General features: G+C 48.6%; 1 protein-coding gene and 1 non-coding gene across 2 annotated transcripts in view; both read left to right on the forward strand.

Annotated features, from left to right (window-relative positions):
• Positions 1 to 264: 264 nt before the first annotated feature.
• Positions 265 to 340, forward strand: Trnat-ggu (transfer RNA threonine (anticodon GGU)). The gene has a single exon. It is a non-coding gene; the product is annotated as a tRNA-Thr (tRNA).
• A 2,786-nt stretch (positions 341 to 3,126) lies between these two features.
• LOC126106792 (alpha-(1,6)-fucosyltransferase) overlaps positions 3,127 to 25,952 on the forward strand; it is a 345,214-nt gene continuing 322,388 nt past the window's right edge. The window contains exons 1-2 of the mRNA XM_049913180.1: positions 3,127 to 3,284; positions 21,215 to 21,282. The gene's annotated coding sequence lies outside the window, so the exon portion shown is untranslated. The remainder of the gene's footprint in view (positions 3,285 to 21,214; positions 21,283 to 25,952) is intronic.

Below are 25,952 nucleotides of genomic sequence, written 5' to 3' on the forward strand. Positions count from 1 at the left end.
TAACACATTCTGAGACTTCGTTAATCGTCAAAGTTAAGCAGTTTTCTGAAATATTCGTTATTTACACGAAAGAGCGCGCTTTCTCAGTAACGAGTCTCTTCGATTTCGTGACTTCCATATCTTTAAGAAATGAAAGATGAAATTGCTGTGCGTGAAACAATAACAGTGACATTTATACTTTTTTCTTAAATTTTCCCTGAGACATTTAAGTCTCTAATTTATCTACGGTAACGTTGGAAGCTGAAGAAGTGAAGTAAAATTTGCGCTGCGGTGGTGTAATGGTCAGCATATCTGCCTGGTAAGCAAGAAGACCCAGGTTCGAGTCCCGGCGGCTGCAGCACAAATTTTAATTCACTTCCTCAGCTTTCAACGTTATCGTATTTATACTTTTGTTTTCACAAATAATTCACCATTTTTTACTGAATACGTAGCGATTTCCGAGAGTGTGGTCAGACAGGAACCTAAGAGCACAACTTAAATTACTGCGAATGAAACTAGCGGCAGTCGTTTTTATACTCTAGTCCCAAGAATTTATCCGCGATCGAATCTTTAACAGTAGACAGAGATGAAAGATTCCTGCCACAATATTTTCAGACTGTACCACAATACATGAAACACTTCGATTTATCAGATGCGTGTTATAAACTACAGCGAAGTTCTATAGGTGCACTCGCCACATGCTCTCTAAAAGGCGTTTATTTTATTTTTATGAACCAAATCGTTGATGTGTCATATATGGCAATAGGCTAATTCATGATTTGGGTCTCTAGGAGCGAGATACAACCACAGTCTATGCATCATCATCTTATACTTTGACGCTCTTTTAAACAACTTTTCAGGTTCGTGGAGATGTATTCCGATTATGCAACTATTTGAAGACAGTTTGTTTATTGCCACACGCGTTTCGCTAGTTTTATTTGTGAAGCATCTTCACGAATAAAAGAAGCGAAACGCGTATGGCTACAAAGAAACTGCCTTCAGTGAGTGGCATTAGATGGAAAGTACCTCCATCAATTTTGAAGTAACTAAGGAACGACGGAAAACAGAAAAAATGACTAATTTTTCGGGTGTTTCTATAGATGTATTTGTGCAGTGTGGTACTACACTCCATTCCTAACTCATATTCCGAAACGTAACATCCAAAAGAAGACGACGATGTGAATGAAAATAAACTGACATAATGTGACATTTATGACAGTCTCCAGAACACAGTCAATATTTTATCGTTATCTTGCATTCATGGAAGCACGTGGTCAGCGAAATTTGAACAGTATTACGTACTCTTTAATCACACTTTTCGGTACTGTGAAGAATAGCCAGCATGTGTGGGCTGCTAGCCGCTTCGAGTTCGTGCCGCTGTGGCGCTGCAGTGTGCATGCCCGGATCCTACGCAGATTGCTTTTGACTGGTTGGCGCGAGGAGAACTGACAACAGCGTTTCAGTTCGCTAGGACCTTTCGGCATCGCTTCCGAAATGCTTACAAAATAATGTTGGGGCTCTCCTTCGAAAACAAGACCGTTCGGTGCGCTGGCGTACCGAACCGATCGGCAAAATGGCGGAAAGATACAGAATAGGGCCGCAGAGTAGGGCCTCTGATGGCTGTCTTCCAGCTGTACGGAACCGCCAGTGCTACGCCGCCCCCTTTCCCCCCCCCCCCCTGCCCTTCACCCTTCTCTGTCCAGATGTTTGTCCTGACGGCGGTGTGTGCTCTACGTGGCGGCCGTGCCACGTGACGGGAACTGGTAGGGAGGGGGGGAGGGGAGGGGTAGCGACACCTGCTTCCTGCCGTTCGTCACACCAGCGGACGGACGTTTACTGCCCGTGATTGCCTAGTGTTGATTTTGCATACGGGACAGACGCGAGTGTTAGGAAATAGCGCTGCGCACGGGCGCGGGCGGAATGCAGCACGGCACGTAGAATGCAACTTAAGCTACGTCAGGAAATTTTTCTTAGGCTGCTAGACGTTGGGTGGACAGGCTTCGACGGCTGTCTGGTTGTTGTTGTTGTTGTTGTTGTTGTTGTTGTTACTTGTCTATCGTCGCCCACTATCCAATCAGATCGAGCGAGGATCGCAAGCCTCGTTTCAACCCGAGAGACGGCGTTAAATTTCACAACCGGAAAGTCGAGACTGAAGAGCCCTGTTGCTGCCTTAACTACCTTCAAATAACATTCCGAGTCTCGACCACCTGTCTGCGAAGATTCGCCGCTGACAATCCGGCATACCACCTGCAGCTAACCATCAGCAACTACTGTTGACAGTGTTCAGTGTCAACAGGAAAAAGAACACTTTCAGATTGCAGGGATACAAATGAAGTATATTGCAACCAACAGCCAAATGCTTCACAAAACACACAACAGAACGTGCAGCCCAAGCAATAATAGCAATACAGGACATCAAAAACATCCGCCTACTCAGTCTAGAAACAGCCATGAAATTATTCAAAACAAAAATCTTGCCAATCCTGGCCTATGGGATGGAGGTTATATGGGACCACCTCACAGACTAGTGTACCTGCTTGCGAGAGAGACATCCCTAATTGAAGACATCAGACTTCGGTATATGATGCCACACACCAGGGCTTCCAGAAAGCAACTGAGGATCATGGAGGAGAAACGAGAAAAAATATGGCCGGAGTTTTATGGCACCGAAGCAATGACGAACCGCTCATGGACAGCACCAAACTTCGAACAGCGACATGTCGTAACTAGACTTTCTATTCACGGCTTTCATCATCTAATCTGCAAGAACAAAACTTATCATGACCCAATCGCGACATGTGTATGTGAACTGTGTAACGAAGCCTGTGAACGATATCACATAGAACTGTGCAGTAAAAGAGTGAAATCGATAAATGAATATGCAAAAATGTAAATGTGAAATGTTAAGCAAAGTAACTGTATATGGCTATTTCGCTGCAATTTTAATAAATAAAAATGAAGTATATTACTGTTCAGATGGCCTAGCGAAGAACGTCACTTTTTCCCTAACCACCTCTTCCGGGCAGCTCGTATCGCCGTCCTTTCTCGGAACCCTTATCTTACCGTTCAAGGCCACACTTGCGACTCCTCGCCACTCGCAGAGCACACCAACAAGACGCCTGAGTGGAACTCGCGGCCAGCTCACGGGAGCTCACTCGGGATTTCCTCTGCCTTCCGTATCGCAACTCGAGTCACTCGCTTCGTCACCGGGGATCACCTACTCCCTACTTCCGGAATGCATGCCCAAAGCACCACCACCGCCTCATAGGGCGTCTCCATCTACACGACTGCTCTGCGATCAACTGGTAAGTGCCTGACGGACGGAAGGTTCATTGAATCACTTCCACACTATTTCTCTATCGTTCGACACTCTGGTGTCTCTTACTGTACTAAGAGGATCATTTCTCCTTATGGCCGGCCGCGGTGGTCTAGCGGTTCTAGGCGCTCAGTCCGGAACCGCGTGACTGCTACTGTCGCAGGTTCGAATTCTGCCTGGGGCATGGATGTGTGTGATGTGCTTAGGTTAGTTCGGTTTAAGTAGTTCTAAGTTCTAGGGGACTGATGACCACAGATGTTAAGTCCCATAGTGCTCAGAGCCATTTGAACCATTTTTTTCTCCTTATGTAGGTAGGCGTCAACAACATATTTTCGCATTCATCTATTATAATTCTCCGCAAGCCCTATAATGGTGCGTGGAGGAGAGCACTTGTGGTACGCCCCCTGCGGGTTCGGGGGTTAGAATAGGCCCGCGGTATTCCTGCCTGTCGTAAGAGGCGACTAAAAGGAGTCTCAAATGTTTCGGCCTTATGTGATGGTCCCCTCTCGGGTTTGACCTCCATCTTTCTAAATTATTCCGAAGAGCGAGCCAATTGGGGAAGGGCGCCTTACATGGTGCACTGTATCCGTCGTGCATTGAGACCTTTAGCCGGCTTTTTCGTCGTTGCAATGGTGTCCCGCTCGTTTTCCATCTTTTGGGCGAGGATACGTCCCTGGGTGCGATTCCCACGTTGCACTCTGCAGTGTTTCTTTTAACTGCGACGACGACCTTGGACAGTTTTGCACCTAAGATCCAGCACGGTAGCCAGTCCGTTGTGGTGTACCCTCTTGGTTGTAGCCCCCTGACAACACAGGGATCGCTCTACTGATGCCTGCGCCGTTAACTCCCCACGTATGCCAAGGAGTAGATGCCAGTCTCCCTGGGGCATCAGGACTCCCGGCAATGGACATCCTGCCAGGTGGCTATTGCTGCGGCTGGGTGGCGCCCGTGGGGAGGGCCCTTGGTCGGAGTAGGTGGCATCAGGGCGGATGACCCGCAATGAAGCGTGGTACATCATCTCTCGCTGGCGGCCAGCCGCCAGCAGTCTCTAAGCGTTCTCGGGCTCAATTTAATGCCGAAAAGTACAATCCGAAAACGTTCCCCTCTCTGGCCACGCCGTGGGAGGAGCGTAAGTCTCAGGATGGAGGTAATAGTTATTCGCCCCGATTCTTAGTTTGTACGAGAGCTGATGGGGAGTCTTTTCTCTCCACAAAGCCTCAGTTCTTCTCGAGCATTTAGAGGACAAGTTTGGGGAGGTGGAGGGCTTGTCAAAAATGCGCTCTGGATCGGTCCTGATCCAAACGGCATCCTCTGCCCAGTCACGACGGTTGCTTGCTTGTGACAAGTTGGGGGATGTTGCTGTTACGATCACACCGCATAAGAGTTTAAATATGGTTCAGGGAGTTATTTACCATGAGGACCTTCTTTTGCAGTCTGATGACGAGCTGCGCGCCAACTTAGAGCGCAGGGGTGTACATTTCGTCCGGCGCGTTCATCGGGGTCCGAAGGAAAATCAGATAGCTACCGGTGCCTTCATCTTGGCCTTCGAGGGTGATACGTTACCGGAAAAGGTCAAGGTGATGGTCTACCGATGTGACGTCAGGCCCTATATTCCTCCCCCGATGCGGTGCTTCAAGTGCTGGATGTTCGGCCATATGTCTTCCCGCTGCACTTCCGGCCTCACATGTCGAGATTGCGAACGCCCGTCTCATCCCGATACTCCATGTGCCCCGCCTCCCATCTATGTCAACTGCGGGGAGCACCATTCACCTTGCTCGCCAGACTGCAGAATCTTCCAGAAAGAACGCAAAATCATGGAATATAAGACCCTGGACCGACTGACTTATACTGAGGCCAAAAGGAAATACGACCGATTACATCCCGTGAGAATGACATCATCCTACGCCGCTGTTACAACACCTGTGCTCGCCCCATCAGTTTCGCGACTTCCGGCCGGATCGCTGAGTGGTACAACTCCTCCTGCCCCCTTGCCAGTGGGGGGCTCTACCCACCGGGTTGCTCCTGCGCCACCTACCTCAGGGGCAACGCCATCCCCCCCATCGGGGACGTCCGTCCCTGCTTCTAAGCCGGAGAAGTGTCCAACTTCTTCTGCTTCTCATGCTCACAAGGGTTCCCTTGGGTCCCTCCCTTCCCTGGTTTCTACCAGTGGGAAGGCTGACGACCGACAGTGGCGTAAGTGCCCGCAATCACCTGGTCGAAGGGCTTCACGATCCTCCTCAGTCCCGGAGACTGAATCAGTGAAGCCCTCCCAGCCAGTTAAACCCAAGGAGCAGCGTGAGAAATCAAAGAAGAAGAGCTCTAAGCCCAAGGAATTCGCGGTGGCAGCCACCCCACCGCCACCTTCCAGCTCTGCGTCTGAGGACGAGGTGGAGATCCTGGCGTCCGCTGAGGACCTCGATCTCGCCAGTCCCTCAGACCCCATGGATAGCACTAGCACGGGTGCTCAATCGAAGGCAGCAGGTGACCCAGCGGCGTAATCTGCCTTCCCAGTCCCGTCACGCCTTTCTCCGCCATGGACAATACCATCCTCCAGTGGAACTGCAGCGGTTTCTTCCACCATCTAGCTGAGCTCCGCCAGCTTATCAGCCTTCATCCTTTCCTTTCTATTGCTCTGCAGGAAACTTGGTTTCCGGCAATGCGAACCCCCGCCCTCCGTGGCTATCGGGGTTATTATAAGAACGGGGCGGCTTATGAAAGGGTGTCTGGTGGCGTCTGCATATATGTCCTTCACACTCTGCACAGCGAGTCTGTCCCTCTCCAAACACCTTTAGAGGCTGTCGCTGTTCGGGTGTGGACGCCACAGGCTGTTACCGTTTGCAGTCTTTACCTTCCACCGGATGGTGAGGTCTCGCAGCATGTCCTGGCTGCACTGGTAGCCCAATTGCCGCCACCTTTCTTGCTATTGGGCGTCTTCAACGCCCATAACCCTCTGTGGGGTGGGTCAGTGGCAACACGTCGAGGCGCCATCGTTGAGCATTTATTGTCGCAGCTCGATCTCTCGCTGTTAAATGATGGTGCCTTCACACACTTGTGGCGCATGGCACCTACTCCGCCATTGACCTTTCCATCTGTAGCCATAGCCTCTTACCGTCTGTCCAATGGAGTGTGCATGACGACCTGTGTGGTAGTGACCACTTTTCGCTCTTTTTGTCACTACCACAGCGTCACTCTTCTGGGCGCCCTAGCAGATGGGCTATGAATAAGGCTGACTGGGACTTGTTCTCCTCCACTGCCGCTTTAGAGCCTCTCTCTACTGATGACATTGATGCGGCGGTTCAATCGGTCACCACCGGCATCGTTACTGCCTCCGAATCTGCCATTCCCCGTTCTTCTGGGTCCCCTCGGCGGAAGGCTGTGCCTTGGTGGTCGCCTGAGATCGCTGAAGCGATTAAAGATCGCCGCCGGGCTCTCCAGCGTCACAAGCGACATCCCTCCATAGACCACCTTATCACCTTCAAACGGCTGCGTGCGCGGGCCCGCCTCCTTATCCGCCAAGGCAAGGAGGAGTGCTGGGAGCGGTATGTGTCCACCATTGGCCTCCATGTCACTCCTTCGCAGATCTGGGCCAAGATTCGACGCGTCTACGGCTATCGGACGCCTGCCAGCGTCCCTGCGCTCTCACTGAATGGAGCAGTTTGTACTGACTCCGACGTCGTTGCCAATCGCTTAGCAGAGCATTTTGCTATGAGTTCCGCTTCTGCGAATTACCCCCAGGCCTTCCGCTCCATTAAAGAGCGGATGGAACGTCGGAGCCTTTCGTTTCGCACCAACCTCCCAGAATCTTACAATGCTCCATTCAGTGAGTGGGAATTTCAGAGTGCCCTTGCCGCTTGCCCTGATACCGCTCCCGGGCCAGATCGCATCCACTGTCAGATGCTGAAACACCTTTCAGTGGACTGCCAGCGGCGCCTTCTCGATCTTTACAACCGTCTTTGGGTCGAGGGGGAGTTTCCGTCGCAGTGGCGGAAAGGCGTTGTCATCCCCGTTTTGAAACCTGGAAAGACCCCTCTGGAGGTGGACAGCTACCGTCCCATTAGCCTCACCAACGTTCTTTGCAAGTTGCTTGAACGGATGGTGAGCCGGCGCTTGCATTGGGTACTGGAGTCTCGGGGCCTTCTGGCTCCGTCTCAGGGTGGGTTCCGGAAAGGCCGCTCCGCCGCCGACAATCTGGTGAGCCTGGAGTCGGCCATCCGTACTGCCTTTGCCCGCCTTCAGCAGCTGGTCGCTGTCTTTTTCGACATGCGGAAGGCGTACGATACGACATGGCGTCATCACATCCTTTCTACGCTTCATGGATGGGGTCTTCGGGGTCCTCTGCCGATTTTTATCCGCAATTTTCTGTCGTGTCGTACCTTCCGCGTGCAAGTCGCGGCCTCGTATAGTTCCTCCCACGTCCAGAAGAACGGTGTGCCACAGGGTTCTGTTTTAAGTGTCTGTCTGTTTTTAATAGCCATTAACGGGCTTGCTGCGGCCGTGGGAAATTCTGTCTCCGCTTCCCTGTATGCTGACGACTTCTGCCTTTACTACAGCTCTACTGGCATTGCAGCTGTTGAACGTCAGCTACAGGGCGCTATCCGTAAGGCGCAGTCTTGGGCTGTAGCGCATGGGTTTCAGTTTTCGGCAGCCAAGACCCGCGTTATGCATTTCTGCCGGCGCCGAACAGTCCATCCTGAGCCGCGGCTTTATCTTGCCGACGAACTCCTTGCTGTGCTGGAGACCCACAGGTTTTTGGGGGTGGTTTTCGATGCCCGGTTGACTTGGCTGTCTCATATCCGACAGCTGAAACAGACGTGTTGGCGGCATCTCAACGCTCTGAGATGCTTGAGCCACACTCGCTGGGGCGCCGACCGATCTACCCTGTTGCGGCTCTACCAGGCGTTAATCCAGTCCCGTCTGGATTATGGGAGCCTGGCTTATGGCTCAGCATCCCCATCTGCGTTACGGGTGCTGGACCAATTCTCCACAGCGGGATACGCCTTGCCACTGGTGCTTTCCGCACCAGCCCTGTGGACAGCGTACTAGTGGAGGCAGGTGTACCTCCACTGCGGTTCCGGCGCCAACGTTTGCTGGCCGCTTATGCTGCCCATGTTCTAAGCTCGCCCGGGCATCCAAACTATCGTCTCCTGTTCCCGCGATCGGTCGTCCGTCTGCCAGAACGTCGGCCCCGGTCTGGTTGTACAATAGCGGTCCGCGTCAAAGAGCTTCTCTCTGGGCTTCAGGTTTTCACTGTTCCACCTCCTTTCCGGGCTACTTTGCATACACCCCCATGGTGTGTTCGTCGCCCTTGCCTTCGGCTCGACTTGGCACAGGGTCCGAAGGACTCAGTCCCTCCAGAGGCCTTCCGCCGCCGCTTTTATTCCGTCCTGGCCACGTATCAGGGCTCTGGCATTGTTTACACTGACGGTTCGATGGTTGCTGGTCGTGTCGGGTATGCGCTCACTCAAGGGAACCGTTCCTTGCAGGATGGCTGCAGCGTTTACACTGCTGAGCTGGTCGCCATCTCTCGTGCCGTAGGGTATATCCGCTCCTGCTCAGGTGAGTCCTTCGTTAACTGTAGCGATTCCCTGAGCGGTTTACGAGCTCTCGACCAGTGTTTCCCTCGTTTTCGTCTGTTGATGGCTATCCAAGAGTCTCTGCATACTCTTGCCCGTTGCGGCCGCTCTGTGGTCTTTGTGTGGACCCCCGGTCATGTCGGTATCCCGGGTAACGAACATGTTGACCGCCTGGCGAAAGAGGCCACCAGTAAGCCATCTCTGGACGTTGGCCTCACAGAGACTGATTTGCGGGCAGTCTTCGCCGCAAAATCTTGGCGCTATGGGACGGTGAATGGCGCGAACTGACAACGCGCAATGAACTCCGTGATGTCAAGGAGACGACGGTTGTGTGGCGGTCATCCCTGCGAGCCACTCGCAGGGACTCAGTAGTTCTTTGCTGGCTCCGCATTGGCCACTCCCGGCTGACACACAGTTATTTACTGCGCCTGGAGGACCCTCCTCTATGTCGATGTGGGGCAGCTTTGACAGTGGCCAACATTTTGATGGCCTGCCCCCTTTTAGCTGTGGTCAGGCAGACATTTGCGCTGCCTGATACGCTCCCTGCCCTTCTAACAGACGACTCCACTATGGCTGACTTAGTTTTACGTTTTATTCGGGCAGGGGGGTTTTATCATTTAATCTGAGTGTTTCTGTTTTATTTTATTGTTTTGTGTTGATTCTGGCCTTTGGCCTATGATTTTAAACTGATTTTTTAATGTGTTTCTAAGTGGTTGGCTTTTCCTTTTTTATTTCTATGGTCGGCCAACCACTGTCACACTCTGTGTGGTTTTAGTTCGTTTTGTCTTGTCTTTGTCTCAGTTTCTCTTGTTCTGTATCGTCTGTGATCTATTCTGTTCCTAGTTTTTATTCTCTGTGGGTGTTCTTTGTATTTGGAAAAAGGGACCGATGACCGTAGCAGTCTGGTCCCTTTCATCCCCCAAACCAACCAACCAACTTGTGGTACGAGTAACTGATGCTTCCAACCTCGTTCCCCTCGCGAATGGCGTTCGGAAAGAATGATTATCCATAAGCCTCTGTACTGGCTCTACTTTTTCGCCGTGTTCATTCAACAGTGTCTATTTGGGAGGAAGTAATATGTTGTCCTACTCTTCCCGGAAAGTGCTCTCTCGAAATTTCAACAGCAAACTTCTCCGTCATGCACGACTCCTCTCTTGTTACGTCTGCCAGTGTAGTTTGTTTAGCATCGCGCCGGCTAAACGATCCCGTGACGAGGCGCGCCGCTCTGCGTTAGACCCACTTCTCCCCCCTCTCTCCCTCTCCCACTCCTATCAACCCTGCCTGGCGAGGCTCCCAGGTAGGCGAACAGTACTAAAGAATAGATCGAATAAGCGCCTTACAAGTCACTCCGTTCGTGGATGAGCTACATTTCCTTAAGAGGCATCCTATGAGAGTGTGGCATCTGCTTTTCCCACCATTTTTTTTACATGCTCATTCCACTTAAGGTCGCTCTGGATAGTGATTCCTAGATATTTTACGGTAGATACTGTTTCCAGCGGTTTGTCATCATAGTGTTGCTGTACGGTAGTGGATTTCTTTTCCTATTTATGCGCAGTGTGTTACATTTATTTACGTTCGCACGATTCATCAATTCTCTGGAGGTCATGCTGCAAATCGTTACTATCTTCTGGCACTGCTACTTTGATAAAGACAACCGCATCATCTGCGAGCAGCCTTAAACAACATCCGATGCTTTCTACGGCATCATTTGTATATATTGTGAACGGTAACAGTCCCGTCACACTTCGTGGCGTGCTCCGAAAATTGCCTTTACATCTGTCGATTTTGTTCCCTTGAGAGCGACGTGTTGAGTTCTGTCTGCAAAGAAGTCTTGAACCCTGTCGCAATTCGAGGAGAATGTTGGTAATTGAAATTTCGTGACAAAACTCTCTGCAACGAGAAACACGTTTGTTTTAATGATTGCCGTCTCACCTCGCTTATCATGTCCGTGACGCTCTCTCCCTCCTCTATTTGGCGATAATACAAAACGATTGCCTTTCTTTGGACTTTTTCAATATCTAGCGTCAATCGAATCTGGTAACGCTACCACACAGCACAGCAGTACTCGAGCAGAGGACGAACAAGTGTAGTGAAGGCATTCTCTTCAGTAGACCTGCTCCGTCTCGTAAATGTTCCGCCAGCAAAACCGAGTCTTCGGTTTGCCTTCCCCACAACACTGTCTGGCTGCTCGTTGCGATTTAAGTTCTTCGTATTTGTAATTGCTAGATATTTAGTTTAACTGACAGCTTTTAAATTTGTGTGATTTGTCGTGTAACCAAAATTTAACGGATTTCTTCTACTACTCACGTGAATGACGCCAGACTTTTGCTTATCTAGAGTTGCCATTTTCCGCACCGTACATATACACTATGTCATCGTAAGTATCCGGACACCTTGGCTGAAAATGACGTAAAAGTTTGTGACGCCCTACATCGGTAATGCTGGAATTCAATTTGCTGTTGGTGCACCCGTAGCTTTGATGACAGCTTCCACTCTCGCAGGCATTCGTTCAATCAGGTGCTGGAAGGTTTCTTGGGGAATGGCAGCCCAGTGCTGCACTGAGGAGAGGTCCCGATGTCAGTCGGTGAAGCCTGGCACGGCGTCCCAAAACATCCCAAAGGGGTTTCTGTAGGGACTCTGTGCAGCCCAGTCCATTACAGCAATGTTATTGTCGTGTAACCACTCCGACACAGGCCGCGCATTATGAAACAGGTGCTCGATCGTGTTGAAAAAGGCAGTCGCCATCCCCGAATTGCCCGTCAACAGTGGGAAGCAAGAAGGTGCTTAAAACATCAATGTAGGCCCGTGCTGTGATAGTACCAAGCAAAACAGCAAGGGCTCTAAGCCCCCTGCATAAAAACACCACCTCCTCCGAATTTTACTGTTGGCACTACACACGCTAGCAGATGAAGTTCACCGGGCATTCACCATACCCACACCCTGCCGTCTGATCGCCACATTGTGTACAGTGACTGGTCACTCCAAACAACGTTTGCGCTCCTTACACCAAGAAAGCTGTCGTTTGGCATTTACCGGCGTGATGTGTGGCTTATGAGCAGCCGCTCGACCATGAAATCCAAGGTTTCTCACCCTCCGCCTAACTGCCATAGTACTTGCAGTGGATCGTGATGCAGTTTGGAATTCCTGTGTGATGGTCTGTATAGATGTCTGCCTATTATCCCTTACGACCCTTTTCAACTGTCTGCGGTCTCTGTTAGTCAACAGACGAGGTCAGCCTGTACGCTTTTGCGCTGTACGTGTCCCTTCACGTTTCCACTTCACTATTTCATCGGTAACAGTTGGCCTAGGGATGTTTACGAGTGTGGAAATCTCGCGTACAGGCGTATGACACAAGTGACACCCAATCACCTGACCACGTTCGAAGTCCGCGAGTTCTGCGGAGCGCCCCATTCTGCTCTCTCACGATGTCTAATGCCTACTGAGGTCACTGATATGGAGTAGCTGGCAGTAAGTGGCAGCACAATGCACCTAATATGAAAAAGGTTTGGTTTTGGAGGTGTCCGGATACTTTGGATCACATAGTGTATTTTGTCTGAATCATCCTTCAATTAGTTTTGATCTATTGATACAGCATCATATGCAAACAGTATAATAGGGTTGCTTCCTCGGATTGTCTCCGAAATCGTTTATATAGATTAGGAACAGGGAGAGCGCTCACCATCACGTAATTTAGTTCGATTACAGTGAATTACTCTCGTTTTACGTTTGTTGACGTTCATCTACAACCATATTTCGAGACACTATTGATTCCATTGAATTGCACTTCTAAGTCCACGGCCGTGTGTGACACATCATCGTCGGCAGACTGCAAAAGTTTATATTTCTCGTCCCTGGTGTTAAGCGGCCTTTCCAAATTTTCCCAGGTTTTCGTCAGAGATTGGTCAGTGTACGGATTGAGTGACGGTGGGGAGGGGGCGCAGCTCTCAGACCCCGGTGTGCTGCAGGTGGCAGAGAATCTGCGTTGTTGATGCTGTGTGGCCAGGCGTTAGTGAACGGCACTGTGCGGCCGAGGTGGTCTGTGTGCGTGCAGCGCAGCTGGCGGGGCCGCGTCGACACGGGCGGCGGGCGTGCAGGCGGCCGTCGCAAACAACTAATTTACTTCCAAGAAACCAAATTAACGCCCCTTCCAAACTCGAGATTAAGACATGAAATAAAAGTGGTCTTCTGATTACGGTAGTACAAAGAATATTTTTCTCGAATTGCTTCCCCTCGTTTCTCTTACATTTGTAGATTTAGCACGCCCAACGGGACGGGCAAGTACTGAAGATCCCGCCAGAATTTTAATCCGCTCGTAAAGAATTTCTCGGGGAATGCCTCGCGCTATTTCTGCCGTTGACGGCGCACGTTTGGAAGACTAAACTCGCTTTTCTTTCGACAACGTAGCGCATTACAAGCGATGCAGCATGTAACGCTTCTGTGGTGGGCGGCTCGTACGGTGTCCCGCCTTTCCGGTCGTTACTTTCACGCCTTAAGGCCTGGCCAGACAGAATGCGGCCTGGCCGTCCGGCCTGTGGCCTTGAGCCGCAGCCGGCAGGCCGCACTGTTGAATCGCTCGTTACTGTATGGCGGCGGTCACACAGAGTGCGGCTCTGACGCACCGGCACGCGGCCTGCCGCACCGGCCGCCGCCGGGTTGTCACAGATTACAGATTCGCCGCAAGCCGGAGCGGCTGCTCTGTTGGCGCATTCAACTGCTCTGCTGTCACACTGGAAGCAGCGGCTTGAGGCGGTTTATGTCTTGCAGCTCGTAGTGCATGCGTCATGGACACAGAGGCGGTGAGAGAATACAACTTTTTGTCTGATACACGCGATCCTGATTTGGAGGTAGAATACTTTTGCCCTCGACATACTCTTGATAGAAAGCTGAATTCTCAGAAATAGTGTTGTCACTGTGACGTCCATAACTTCCAATATCAACTACTGAAAACACCGTAGTATGGATCAACGATCGCCAGGAGAACTAGCTAAAAGAACTGTTTGTAACAGAAGAACTGGGATCCACTATCCTTCGGGCATTTTAAGCTGATAGGCCTACCGTCTATGCTTCCAAGGCAGTCCGGAAACCTCAAAGTTCTAGAAATCGTCCTTCAGATTTCTTCCACATCTCTGTTGTAGGAGTATGTAAATACTTGGGCTGTAGAACAGCCCATATTGTCTGGCACACTTATTTCACAATATCTGAGACTGTTGAATGTCCTAACCGAAAAGAGAAAGCTATGATCTGGTGACTGTCGCCTGTAGGCAAGTATCTGGAAAAGATTAAAATCTGTTATGCCGATAGAACGAATGGATAAGTTAACGGCCAAAGATATGTTTGTTTAAATTCAATGAGAATGGTATGAATACAATGAAACAAAACAATCTATTAAGTACAAAGTTCTCTCTAGCGGGACATACGGAACTAGATCTTACTATCGTTTGCTGTATTCGTAAACACTGCAGATAAATTTATCACTGCACTCGTAACTACGTTGTGGGATAGCACTTTCTTCCGCCGAACCTTTCATATGAGACAGCAAAACTAAAATGGAATAATTTATATGACTTCTATTTGAACACAAAGAGGCTACAAACGGTAAAACTTATCTCAAACAAACGGCTAGTCTGTGCCTTGCATCAATTGGCTTTCTCCAGTTCCTTCTGCACTTCTCGGTGCTACCTTTTTATCAGGCGATGCATTTCAAATGGTTCAAATGGCTCTGAGCACTATGGAACTTAAGATCTATGGTCATCAGTCCCCTAGAACTTAGAACTACTTAAAGCTAACTAACCTAAGGACATCACACAACACCCAGTCATCACAAGGCAGAGAAAATCCCCGACCCCGCCGGGATGATGCATTTCCTCGAAACATTCTCGCGACATACGAAAATATTTGAAGAACCTATCTTCGTCAGACTCTAGATCAATACACAGACGATGGTATTCTCCTAAGCTTTCTCTCTTGCTATTAATGTCGTGCACCCAACATCTTCTCTTCTTGGTGCCATTTCGTATCGCTAGAGCGAACTACTCATTTCTCAATTAAAAAAAAAAAATGATCTCCCACAAAGATAACGTGTCCCGCGTGAAGATTCCAAATCGTCTAACGCCAAGACAATCGCGCTACGCATGCAAGCTTAATAATGGGGTTCGGCCCTTTCCACAGTGTAACAGCTGACGCATCAAGAGTCGCTGTGGCCGGACGGCTGGCCGTTGCCTGTGTGGCGTCCCTGGCCGCTGACGGGTCCGGCCCACCGCTGCGCCGTCCGTCGCAGCGGCAGGCCGGATTCTGTCTGGCCAGGCCTTAGGCGGACAGGCAATGTCGAACTGCCCGAGGCTGTTTCCGTGCGTCTCTGTCTCCGACCTGCTAGTGTCCGTCAAGCGACCGACGTCGAGTAACGGATCAACACTACATCCGGTTTCACGGACGTCTCTTTACTTCGTGTGCACAATTGTTTTTGAGTCTGAAAAACTTATACATTTTACGTCAAGGGATGTTTCTTAAACATGATACAGTGTTGATGTATTGCTTAGCGACTGTCACTTGACAGACATTAGTTCTCTGGAAATAAATATTCATTACAGGAAACATGTCAGACATAGCCTGGGAGCGGTTGGGTTGGAGGCTGGTTGTAAATGTTCAGGATTGAGAGAATTAGTAGCGATGTTTTATTTTTTTTACAAACTCTACATCATTTACAAGTCGGAATTTATATTAAAATTGAAACGTAACATTATTATTGGGATGCTCTTCAAACTAGACAGGAGATAAATCACTACACCGTAGACCTCAAAGATGCGTGTCAGATTCAAATCATTTTCATTAAAGTAAGATAACAGAGTTACATCGAAATTCTCCTTTTTATTCGAGAACAGCTATTAAAGTGCACGTTAAGACATTACAAGAAGACTGTCCTCCTCGCTGTGCGCGCCCCCTGTTCCAGCTGAGCACCACTGACGTGACATGTACTCACTTTGGCCCGAGGTGTCCCTCCTCGGTTTAGTGCGGCCCTTCTAACATCGTGTCTCACTTCCGTGGAACACCTGTCTGGTGTGACGTGTGTCGGCCTCCTCCTCCTCCTCCTCCTCGTGACCGCCTCGGGCAACCCTTCTCTTTCGTGGTGCGCTCCTTCCTTTCCTGGTGACCTACAGCCTACTGTCCGTCAGTGATCTTTGGATCCATTACTTTGCGGAGAACACGCATTTCGAAATTTCTGCGCCTCCATTAGTTTAGACATTCCATCATTCGAACGCTTTCACTGTCATACAGACATACTTCCTTTTGTAATGAACAATTCCAGGTAAGCTGCAAATACCTTAGTTGTCATTCTTCGTTACTGCAAGCTTGTATCGGTTATAATGCCATTCTCGAGTAAACCTGTAAATGTTATATTTGGTGAGTCTCCTTTCATTTGCAAAGTTCTACAGAAAGCTGAGTTTGGATACTTACTTACGTCTAATATTGCATCAGTGTGTAAACTATCGACTATATATTTGTTGCTGGATGGCTATAATCACGTAAGTTTTATTCATATAGAATATTTTTGCGAAGTACTTTTGACTGCTGGAATGACAGTTTATTGTCGTCGGTGCTTTATATTTACAGTGCACTCTCTGCTATACAATGTGATGTTAGTTGCGTTTCAGTGCTTTTATAATTTTGTTACTATTTGTATTTGTGGCTATCTTTGCTTTCCTCTTTACTGCGATTTTTATCCGTTCTCGTTTTCCAAAATGTCGATAAAATTTCCCAGATATTTTGTGTGTTTGAGATCGATTTGTTCATTTATCGCTTGGACAATTTTTTGTATGTGCGTGTATTTCTAATTCTTCCCGATGCCCCAGCTAACATTACTCACTAGCAAAGATTGCACGGTAAACATAAAGCATCAACGAGAACAAAATATGATTCCAGCTGTCAAAAGTATTTCTCAAAAATATTCTATACAAACAAAACTTATGTCATTACTGCGACCTAGCAACAAATACACTGTCGACAGTTTTCTCACTGATGCAATAGGGTCATCTATTCCAACTAGACGTAAGTACGTTTGGAAACTCACCTCTCTGTACAACTTTATAAACTTAAGGAGACTCACCAAATGTAACAAGTACAGGTTTACTTGAGGGTGGTGCTGTAGCCGAAACAGGCTTGCAGTAAAGGAGGAGGATTACTAATTACACGCTTTGCAGCTTACATGGGACTGTTCATTACAAAATTTCGTATTTATGATACTCGTTGCTGCGAACCCGACTGAAAAGAAGATACACTTCGTTTTAGTTGCCGTGTTGTAGTGTTTCCGTTTCGCTCGCGTGCACACGGCGTTTCCGTTGTATAACGCACGGCTCGTGCGCAAACCATTGGCCGTCTTTTCTCGCCCGAATTTTTGGCGTCTCTGCAGCTAGTTTCCAGTTTTCATATTTCTCCGAGGTAATTAATGCCGCCAGCTCGTTCTGACCTTCCTATGTATTCAGGTGTCTTCTTTCAGAAGTATCAATTAATTTATACATGAATACATTTAGAAACTTCGGAGATTTGTGTCTGCATATTGCGTGGTGACGTCCTGTCGCATATTTAATTTCGAAATTGTTCAGATACGCAAGAGCTTCAGTGTTTGCTGGCAGGAGACTCGCAGTGTCGCTATGTTTTTCTCACAGTTCACCTTGTCGTGGGGCGTGGTCGGTACTCCACAGTGTGACGTGCGTCAGACTTGCGTCGTCTGCAGGCTCGCACACGCCGGACTAGACGACGCCAGCGGACGACACACACAGCAAGGGTCGCCAGTGCACCGGCGTTCGCCTTCCCACCCACACCGAGCGAAGGGCTCGGGCCCAGGGGGCTCCGGCCAGAGTTACGAGGGAAGATGTGGATTTAGAAGTCGTCGCAGAAGCAGCATTTATTTTACTGTAAGACATGATGAGAAAAAGAAGAAGAAGAAACGACGCTGGTGGACGACCTGTCTTCTGAAATGTAGGGAGCAGTGTGGTGAGACAAAATTAACGTTTACTTAAAAGCTGAATCGGAATGTGGGTTGTTTCATAATTTTTTTCCCTAGTGAAAGCAACAGATTGGGAATTACTATAGAATTGTGTAGGCTCTAAAATTTGCTAACGTGACACCTCTTTTAGGAGAGCTGTACCTGCAGCACAAGGTTAATAGTCAGTCCCAGTTTTATTTGTTCCTCTTCGTCGTTCACGGCGAAAAGATGTCAGTGGAGACATTTCCTTTCTCATATCGTGCGTGTCATTTTCAAATAGCTGAGTTATTTACCTCCAGGCGTATAGTCTCTTCAGTTTTGTTTTTGTAATCGCAGTTCATAGGAGCCCTTAAACATTCCCGTTCACGATAAAAGTCAACCAGGTCTAACGCTTTCTCCATATTCCACTCTATGCACCAGTATTTTTAAACACAATAAATACACACGCTTAACGAGGGCCGACATTGCCTCCGGGGGAAGCAACGACTGCTGAAATGAAGTTCCTCGGGACAGACGAAAGTCGCACTCAGTACGCGTTACTGACTGGTTTCGCTCTTTTTATTTGACAGCCAACTGCTGTAGTTTAAACTGTAAATTCCAGAGTTTCTGATGATGCTCGTGTTAAATTAAACAGCGAAAGCGGTTAACGAAACATACTAAGTGCGCGCCCTCTGGCTACCCTGAAAACTTAAATAAACACCGGTTCTAGAGAGACGACAAATCACTGCTGAACCAACCGGTATTCGACCCGGCATCCACACTAGGAGAGGGGTCGCGACGCCAACCGACTGCCGACAGTACGGACCGCGAACGAAGTCAACCGCTTCTCGTGCTCTCACACTAAGCAAGTATCGGCTAACGAAGCGGTTGGCTGTCGTTCGTTGGCATAGTGTGTACCAGCCTTAGTACAGAGTCATCCGCAAGGATTTTGGGATTCCTTAGTACAGAGTCACCCGCAAGGATTTTTTGGGATTTGGCGTACCGAATGGCATAGTCTATGTACGCCCAATAAACTGCGTTCCGTGAAGGACCCTACGAATGTGTGGAAGTCCTCCGTGCGGGCCACTCGCAGGGACTCTGTGGTCCTGTGGCGGCTGCGCGTCGGCCACGCCCGGCTGAGTCGCGACTCCCTCTTCTGCCGTGAAGACCCGCCCCGCCCCGGTGTCGCGTCGGTGCGGCGGCCAGTTGACGCTAACCCACACTCTGTTGCACTCTACCGCTTTAGCTGCCCTGCGACGGAACTTTCAGTTACCAGACTCGTTACCATTGTTGTCAGCGGACAACTGCTCATCGGCTGATTTAGTTTTACATTTTATAGGTGGGGGGGGGGGGGTTGTTGCTTCTATCGTTGTGTTTTAGTCCATGACCTTTCTCAATCTGTGTTCTCTACCCTAGTGGTTTTACGCTGGAGGTTTTAATGGGCTGCAGAGTGGCTGGCTTATCCTTTTTTATTATCGTGATCAGCCAGCCATGGTCGCCTGCTATATTGTTTTCTACCTCTTCCTTGCGTCTCTGTCGTTTTCTTGTCTTATTTTGTCCATTGTAGTGCCTATTGTCCTTCTGTAGTTCTTGCGTTGTTTCTCTTTTTTCCAGGTTTTATGCAGTAAGTCTTGTTTGTTTTATTTGTTTCCCTCGTGTACATTTTTTATAGGAAGAAGGAAATGGTGACGGAGCTGTTTTGTCCGCCCCCCTCCCCCTCCCCCCGCCGCCTCTAAACAACCAACATAGTCACTGCATGTATGTGTCAGGACCGACCTCGTGTTCGGACAAGTGACGCGCGGGTTCGCCGCTGGGCTGGGCTGGGGTTCGCAGGCGCCACAACCACACCACAGCTGCCGATAACGTCGGCAGCTGTGTGCGGTGCGAGCAGCGCCGAGTAAACATGGCTGCGTCAACTCGGGCCGCAGTGTGACAGGCCCTAGTGTACACCGTACGTGCCCGACACTCACTGCTAACAGGGGAAGGTTAATCCAAACTTTTTCTTCGAAAATGCCTTGGTATAATCTTGGATTACCTTCTAATCTGAGAAGAATGAACTGTCACTACATGCATGTGCTAGCGAACTACCCGTTTAGTAAGTCAGTCCCAGAAGCGTCCAGAAATTGACGGATGACGTTGTGTAGATGTACACCGACACAGACGAGGCTGCCCGTCTTGAGCGGTCATGCAGAAGGTACACAACACGTAACACTGAATTCCGTCTGCTGTATGTAGCTGACCGTGAGACATCTCCACAATTTTGTGTTGCCCAGTACATAAGTGTAATTCACTCGTGTGCCGTACGGAAAACGAACCTACAGATCCGATTGACATCACGGAACGGAAAAGACTACACACTTGCTATTCTGTACAACTCACGGTGTTTTCTTGGTCTGGAGTTTATGAACTAAAATGCAGCGCCTGTCGAAAAATATATAGGGTAGTCAGCGCCTGAAAAGTTTCTGGGGGTATTGCACGGTAGGTTGTGCTGAGAAATAAAAGTTGAAAAAAAATATCGATACCTTGCGCCGTAGCCAAAGGGCTGCCCAAGACATTTGACCCTACCATTCTATTGCCAATTGAACCGGAGGTATGAGCTAGAGAAGAATCCAGTTTTTCTTCTCTTTTAAAAGCGGCGATTTGGGACATACTATTAGCGTATTTCGTTAGATATATATCATTCATTAACATCGTGTAGACGGCAGAGCACCATGGACGCAAAACTCTTCCAGAAATTACCAATCTTAGATAAAAACCTCCGGGAGGCCGTAAGGGAACCGGCGACCCGCATGTCCGTCTACAGCATACGGCTGGCTCTCTCTCTCTCTCTCTCTCTCTCTCTCTCTCTCTCTCTCTCTCTCTCTCTCTCTCTCCCTCCTTTCTACATGCAATTCAGGAACTAGAAAAATATCTCCAACTGCAGTAAAAGAAGACTCGCTCGATCTTTAGTCCTTGGGAATATTCACTTCTGCGATGTGATTCTATACGGAACGACTAGAGCTGGTAGCTAACGCTGTCGTGAGAAGTGTTCGTGTGCCTCATCTCATTCGGCCGTTTGGTCGCGCCACTCCTGTGAGGACGGAAGGTTCGCCAGCGCCCACGAACACTTTGTCTCGTCCACTCGTGTCCAGAGTGGCTCTCGTCGCGCATCAAACACAGTCGTTCCAAGACAGCAGTGAAAGCCCAGTTGAGTCCACCATTTTGGCTGTACATTTTCTCGACGCTAAGTATTGCTCCATCTCCCTGTGCGTTTCAGCGATACGACGTACTGCGGAACAAAGTAGCCAGTAGCCAAGACTGAAGCGGAGATCTGCCAGCAGCTGCTGTTTGCCGTGTTGCTAATTTACGTTGCGTGTTCATCACATTTTCTTCCTTGCTCTTTTGCAGGTGAGAGACTCCCCATTGCCGTTGCGAGAAGTGAAGCGCATATTCGTTGCTCTCCGTTCTGCACACGAGTAAGTAGCGCTTTGTGCTGTTACCTAGTCTAGTTGACGGTTCACTGGCAGATAATTGATGCTCACTGCGTTCATTCCCGAAGCATTCGTGTTTTCGCGATATTGAACTAGCTCCCATTTCGCAGTGAAATGCAGTTATTAGACTTGTCAACATGTGTAGCCGATACGAAACCAGAGCACAGGTAGTGGCAGACGCGCCTGCCTCTGCGTCCTCACCGACCCTTAGCGAGACACAGGAATGCGTCAGCAGGTTGGTTGCACTCTGTCCATCCTGGTAGATTTTCAAATGGCTCTGAGCACTATGGGACTTCACTTCTGAGGTCATCAGTCCCCTATAACTACTTAAACCTAACCAACCTAAGGACATCAGACACATCCATGCCCGAGACAGGATTCGAACCTACGACCGTAGCAGTCGCGCGGTTCCGGACTGAAGCGCCTAGAACCGCTCGGTCACCGCGGCCGGCTCGTACATTTTACTATGGCCTATTATACCGACCTGTTACGGTCGTAGGAGTGCGTCTGTCGGTAATTTGGTATATTTAGCATATGGCAAAATACTGCCCTCTTTGTGTGCTGCCGTTTGCCAAAATGTGATATCAGTACCTTGGACCATTTAAGAGATACCAGGGGTAGTATCAATATTTAACATTCCCTTATCATTAGCGCGCACAAACGGAAATGAGTACACTACATACAGTTCATTTTCTTGAGATTGGAGGTGGACATAGATCTTGCGTGAAGTTTTAAGAAGAAAAAACGTTAGGTACGTTTCGTATGCAGCAATGTTTGACCCAATATACAGCTAAAGCAAACTCGGAGTGACCCATATTTTCACTGCAAACTATTCGAATTTCGAAACTTCCTGGCAGATTAAAACTGTGTGCAGGAGCGAGACTCGAACTCCAGACCTTTGCCTTTCGCGGGCAAGTGCTCTACCAACTGAGCTACCCAAGCTCCCAAGTTTCATATCAGCGCACACTCCGCTGCAGAGTTAAAATCTCATTCTGGAAACATCCCCCAGGCTAAGCCATGTCTCCGCAATGTCCTTTCTTTCAGGAGTGCTAGTTGTACAAGGTTCGCAGGAGAGCTTCTGTAAAGTTTGGAAGGTAGGAGAGGAGGTACTGCCAGAAGTAAAGCTGTGAGGTGGCAGCGTGAGTCGTGCTTCGGTAGCTCAGTTGGTAGAGCACTTGCCCGCGAAAGGCAAAGGTCCCGAGTTCGAGTCTCGGTCCGGCACACAGTTTTAATCTGCCAGGAAGTTTCATATCAGCGCACATTCCGCTGCAGAGTGAAAATCTCATTCTGGGTATTCGAATTTCGTTTAGTACGTTACTTCATGTTGCAATATAACGGTAAGTGTGACCATTAACGAAATTGCAAAGCTGACGAATGAGGCTATGAGATGTGAGAAATTCGATGTTTTACGGAATTGGTTTGAGAAAAACTGCAGAGCACCTGGGGGCCGCGTGACATCGCCTTCCCTCGCGCGTCAGCCGGCGTTCTGTGTGGGGGGACGCTGTCTTCCCGGACTGTGGTGTCAGACGCAGCCAGCTTTCAGAGAACCGCCGGCTGAACTGACGACGGCGGGTTGTCTTAGCGCAAATCGACACGCGCTTGTGGCCACTGGTAATGTGCACCACCCGAAAAAATATTGCCCTACTCCTCAACTTTGTCACTGAGTAGTGTTTCGTTTTTTGGCACTTACACTCTCGGTTTTTTTCAGTATTATATTTTTCGGTTACTTATATCTGTATAGTTTTGCTTTTTTGTTTCGTTATTGTTTTTATTTTGTCAAAAACAATGTACAATTCAAAGACTGGCGAGCCATTAAGCACTGGGGCTATAATTATATTCTGCTTTCATAATGTGTTCAGCTAGGAAGGACGAGGGTAGTGAAATGGTAAGGAATATTATAAAATTATGTGAGCCAGAACCAAGGCAGGAAATTTTGGATATTATACTGTGAAACAACGTGGAGTCACGTAAGAAGTACGCGCCCATTTTTACGTTATTTGAAGGTTGTATCAGTGCTACAGTGGCCGCTACAAAAAGGACGGGTGGAAGTCACAGGTTACGTGGTGACTACTTTAGTTGGTGACGCGTTTCGATTTGTACATTATCATATTAATGAAGCTTAAGGATAACGATTCATACACAGGTATGGAGTCTTGTATCTTATCCATAAGAGAGTGCGAAACAAAGCTGATGATGTACACATCGAAACGCGCCATTAAAGAAAGTAGTCAGAACAGAACCCGTGACTCCCATACATCTTTTGTAGGGGCTGTTATTGCACCCATAAAAACTCCAAATTGTCTGCGTGCTTCCTGTTGCGCTGCCGCATCTGTATGATCTGCCACAAAAATTCCAGAAGTGGGAATTTCCACAGGTGTACGCCATTTGTGCTCCTGGTAAAAAGCGTCCAAGGTCTGAAGCATACAAGTTTGACTGTGATTACGGATGTTCAAATGGCTCTAAGCACTATGGGACTTAACATCTGAGGTCATCAGTCCTCTAGAACGTAGAACTACTTAAACCTAACTAACCTAAGGACATCACACACATCCATGCCCGAGGCAGGATTCGAACGTGCGACCGTAGCGGTCGTGCGGTTCCACACTGAAACGCTTAGAACCGCTCGGCCATTCCGGCCGGCTATTTCGGATGTAATAAGCAATACTACACTACGTGCAGTTCGACATCATATTTTCAGTACAAGCTCGAAACAGTCGAGAAACAAATGACAATGTTTCAAATGGCGCGTAGTGACGAGAAAAAGCGTTTCAGTGGTTGCTTACCCATTATCAGCATTAATAAACTAATTATACACAAGGCTACACAAATGAAGAAGTGGTCGGTATTATTCCGTAAGTATGAGTACCCTGAAACAGTGTGGTGATTTCATATGTGTTACTTGTCGAAGTGTATTGCTGACAAGGGGAGAACTAAACTCGTGACAATGTTTTTCGAACGACGTGAACTCTTTCCCCTCGCAAAGCACACCTGGCGACCTTCCATGTTCTCAGCTGCTGCCAATACACTGACCGTCATGTTGTGCAGAGGATCAGCTGTTCACTTTTCTCATTAATAACCTTTTTATTCGTGAATCAGATAAGTGTCAGGTTGGCAAGCCAAAACCACTCCTACCAACGTCTGGCGCTTGCGCGTCACTACACGTGAAGCACACACTCCTCATTATTTTTATATTTCTCAGATATACGAGGAGAAAATCTTCCAGAAAGTTTCCACTCTAGTCGTTTACTGTTGAAAATACGTTGGGTTTGCCAGAACTGCAAGAAAATTGGCGATTTATTTTTGTGTGAATTATTAACCTTTTCTCATTTGAAGATGTATCATCATTTATAAGTAATGGCTACATTTGTCTTGTTGACGGGTTTAATTGTGATCCTTTTGCTAAAACACAGTATAATTTGCATAAACACACGTTCTAGCAGCTATTGCGACAGATTCCCGGAACATTGTGCCTCATTAAGAAAGCAGTTAGCGAACAGAGAAGTAAATAACTTACAGGAAACGTCATTGTGTCGGTTTACAGTGACGTAAGAGAAGAAATTTTACGTTTATTTTCGTGGTGGGAAATTCTCTGTTAATTAGCTGCTGATAGTTATACTCAAAAATTTAGTACTGGATTGAGGAAAAAAAGTGTATAGCTTTTGGTATGCTCCTGTAGGTAAGAAAGTTCTGTGTGTTGGTCTTTTGACAAAATGCTCTCTTCCTTGTGCACTATCATTGGCAGAATCTTGTTTCGCCATCTCGACCAGTTTAGGAGATATGAGGGATGTTACGAATACTTCACCCTCGTGCACGTGCGATCGAAAGCGAATGTACTACATAAAATCCGTTTTCTCGAGATTGGGGGCAACCCTAAAGAAACAATCAATATTCTTGTTGCGTCTCATACACGAGAACATACGGTGTACTATGCACCAAACGCAATATCATAGGGACCCGTATTTTTCGTTGCAAACTTTTCGAATTTCTCGCAGTGTCTTACTTAAATGCGAATAAGTATGACCATTAGCGAGGTGATGTGGACTTCACGGTAAAGCTAACACATAAAGTTGCAGGTAACGTAAAAATAAGCGATTAGTTTCTGTGAAGTCGTTTGAGAGGGATTACAGGACGCGCGCCTCGATTCAGTCAGCGCAGTGCGTCGCCAACCGTCGCAGGCAAAGAATGATACACGGGTCTCAATATGCGCACGGCGGGACGTGAATGTGGCGGCACTGCGCACGTCTCAGCCTCGGAGCCAGTCTGTTGAGGCGCTGAGGAGGACGCGGGCAGGTCCACTTCCGGGTGCCCCCCGCCCCCGCACGCGCTGCCGCCACCCCCGCCCCCGGGCGCCGGCGGCGGAATGCAGCGGGACCGGGGCCGCTGCAGCGCGCGCGCAGATTATTCGTGGCGCGGCTGGTGCGGCCACGCGCCTACCGCCTGCATCGCGGCAGCGGCGAGCACTGAGTGAGTACACCTCACTACGCCACTCCCTACTAACGACTATTTATCAGGTTCCACGTTACCGAAGTTTTAAAACTTTATTATTCTGCAAGCGACGACTGTTCGGGTAGTGGACGACTAGGTCGTCCGCAGCGAGCTTAAAAGCAAAGACTTGTGCTCAAAAATGTGAAATTTGACGCGATGGTTGTCGTTGC

Source organism: Schistocerca cancellata, chromosome 10 (assembly GCF_023864275.1).
Source record: "Schistocerca cancellata isolate TAMUIC-IGC-003103 chromosome 10, iqSchCanc2.1, whole genome shotgun sequence".
Lineage (NCBI taxonomy): Eukaryota > Metazoa > Arthropoda > Insecta > Orthoptera > Acrididae > Schistocerca > Schistocerca cancellata.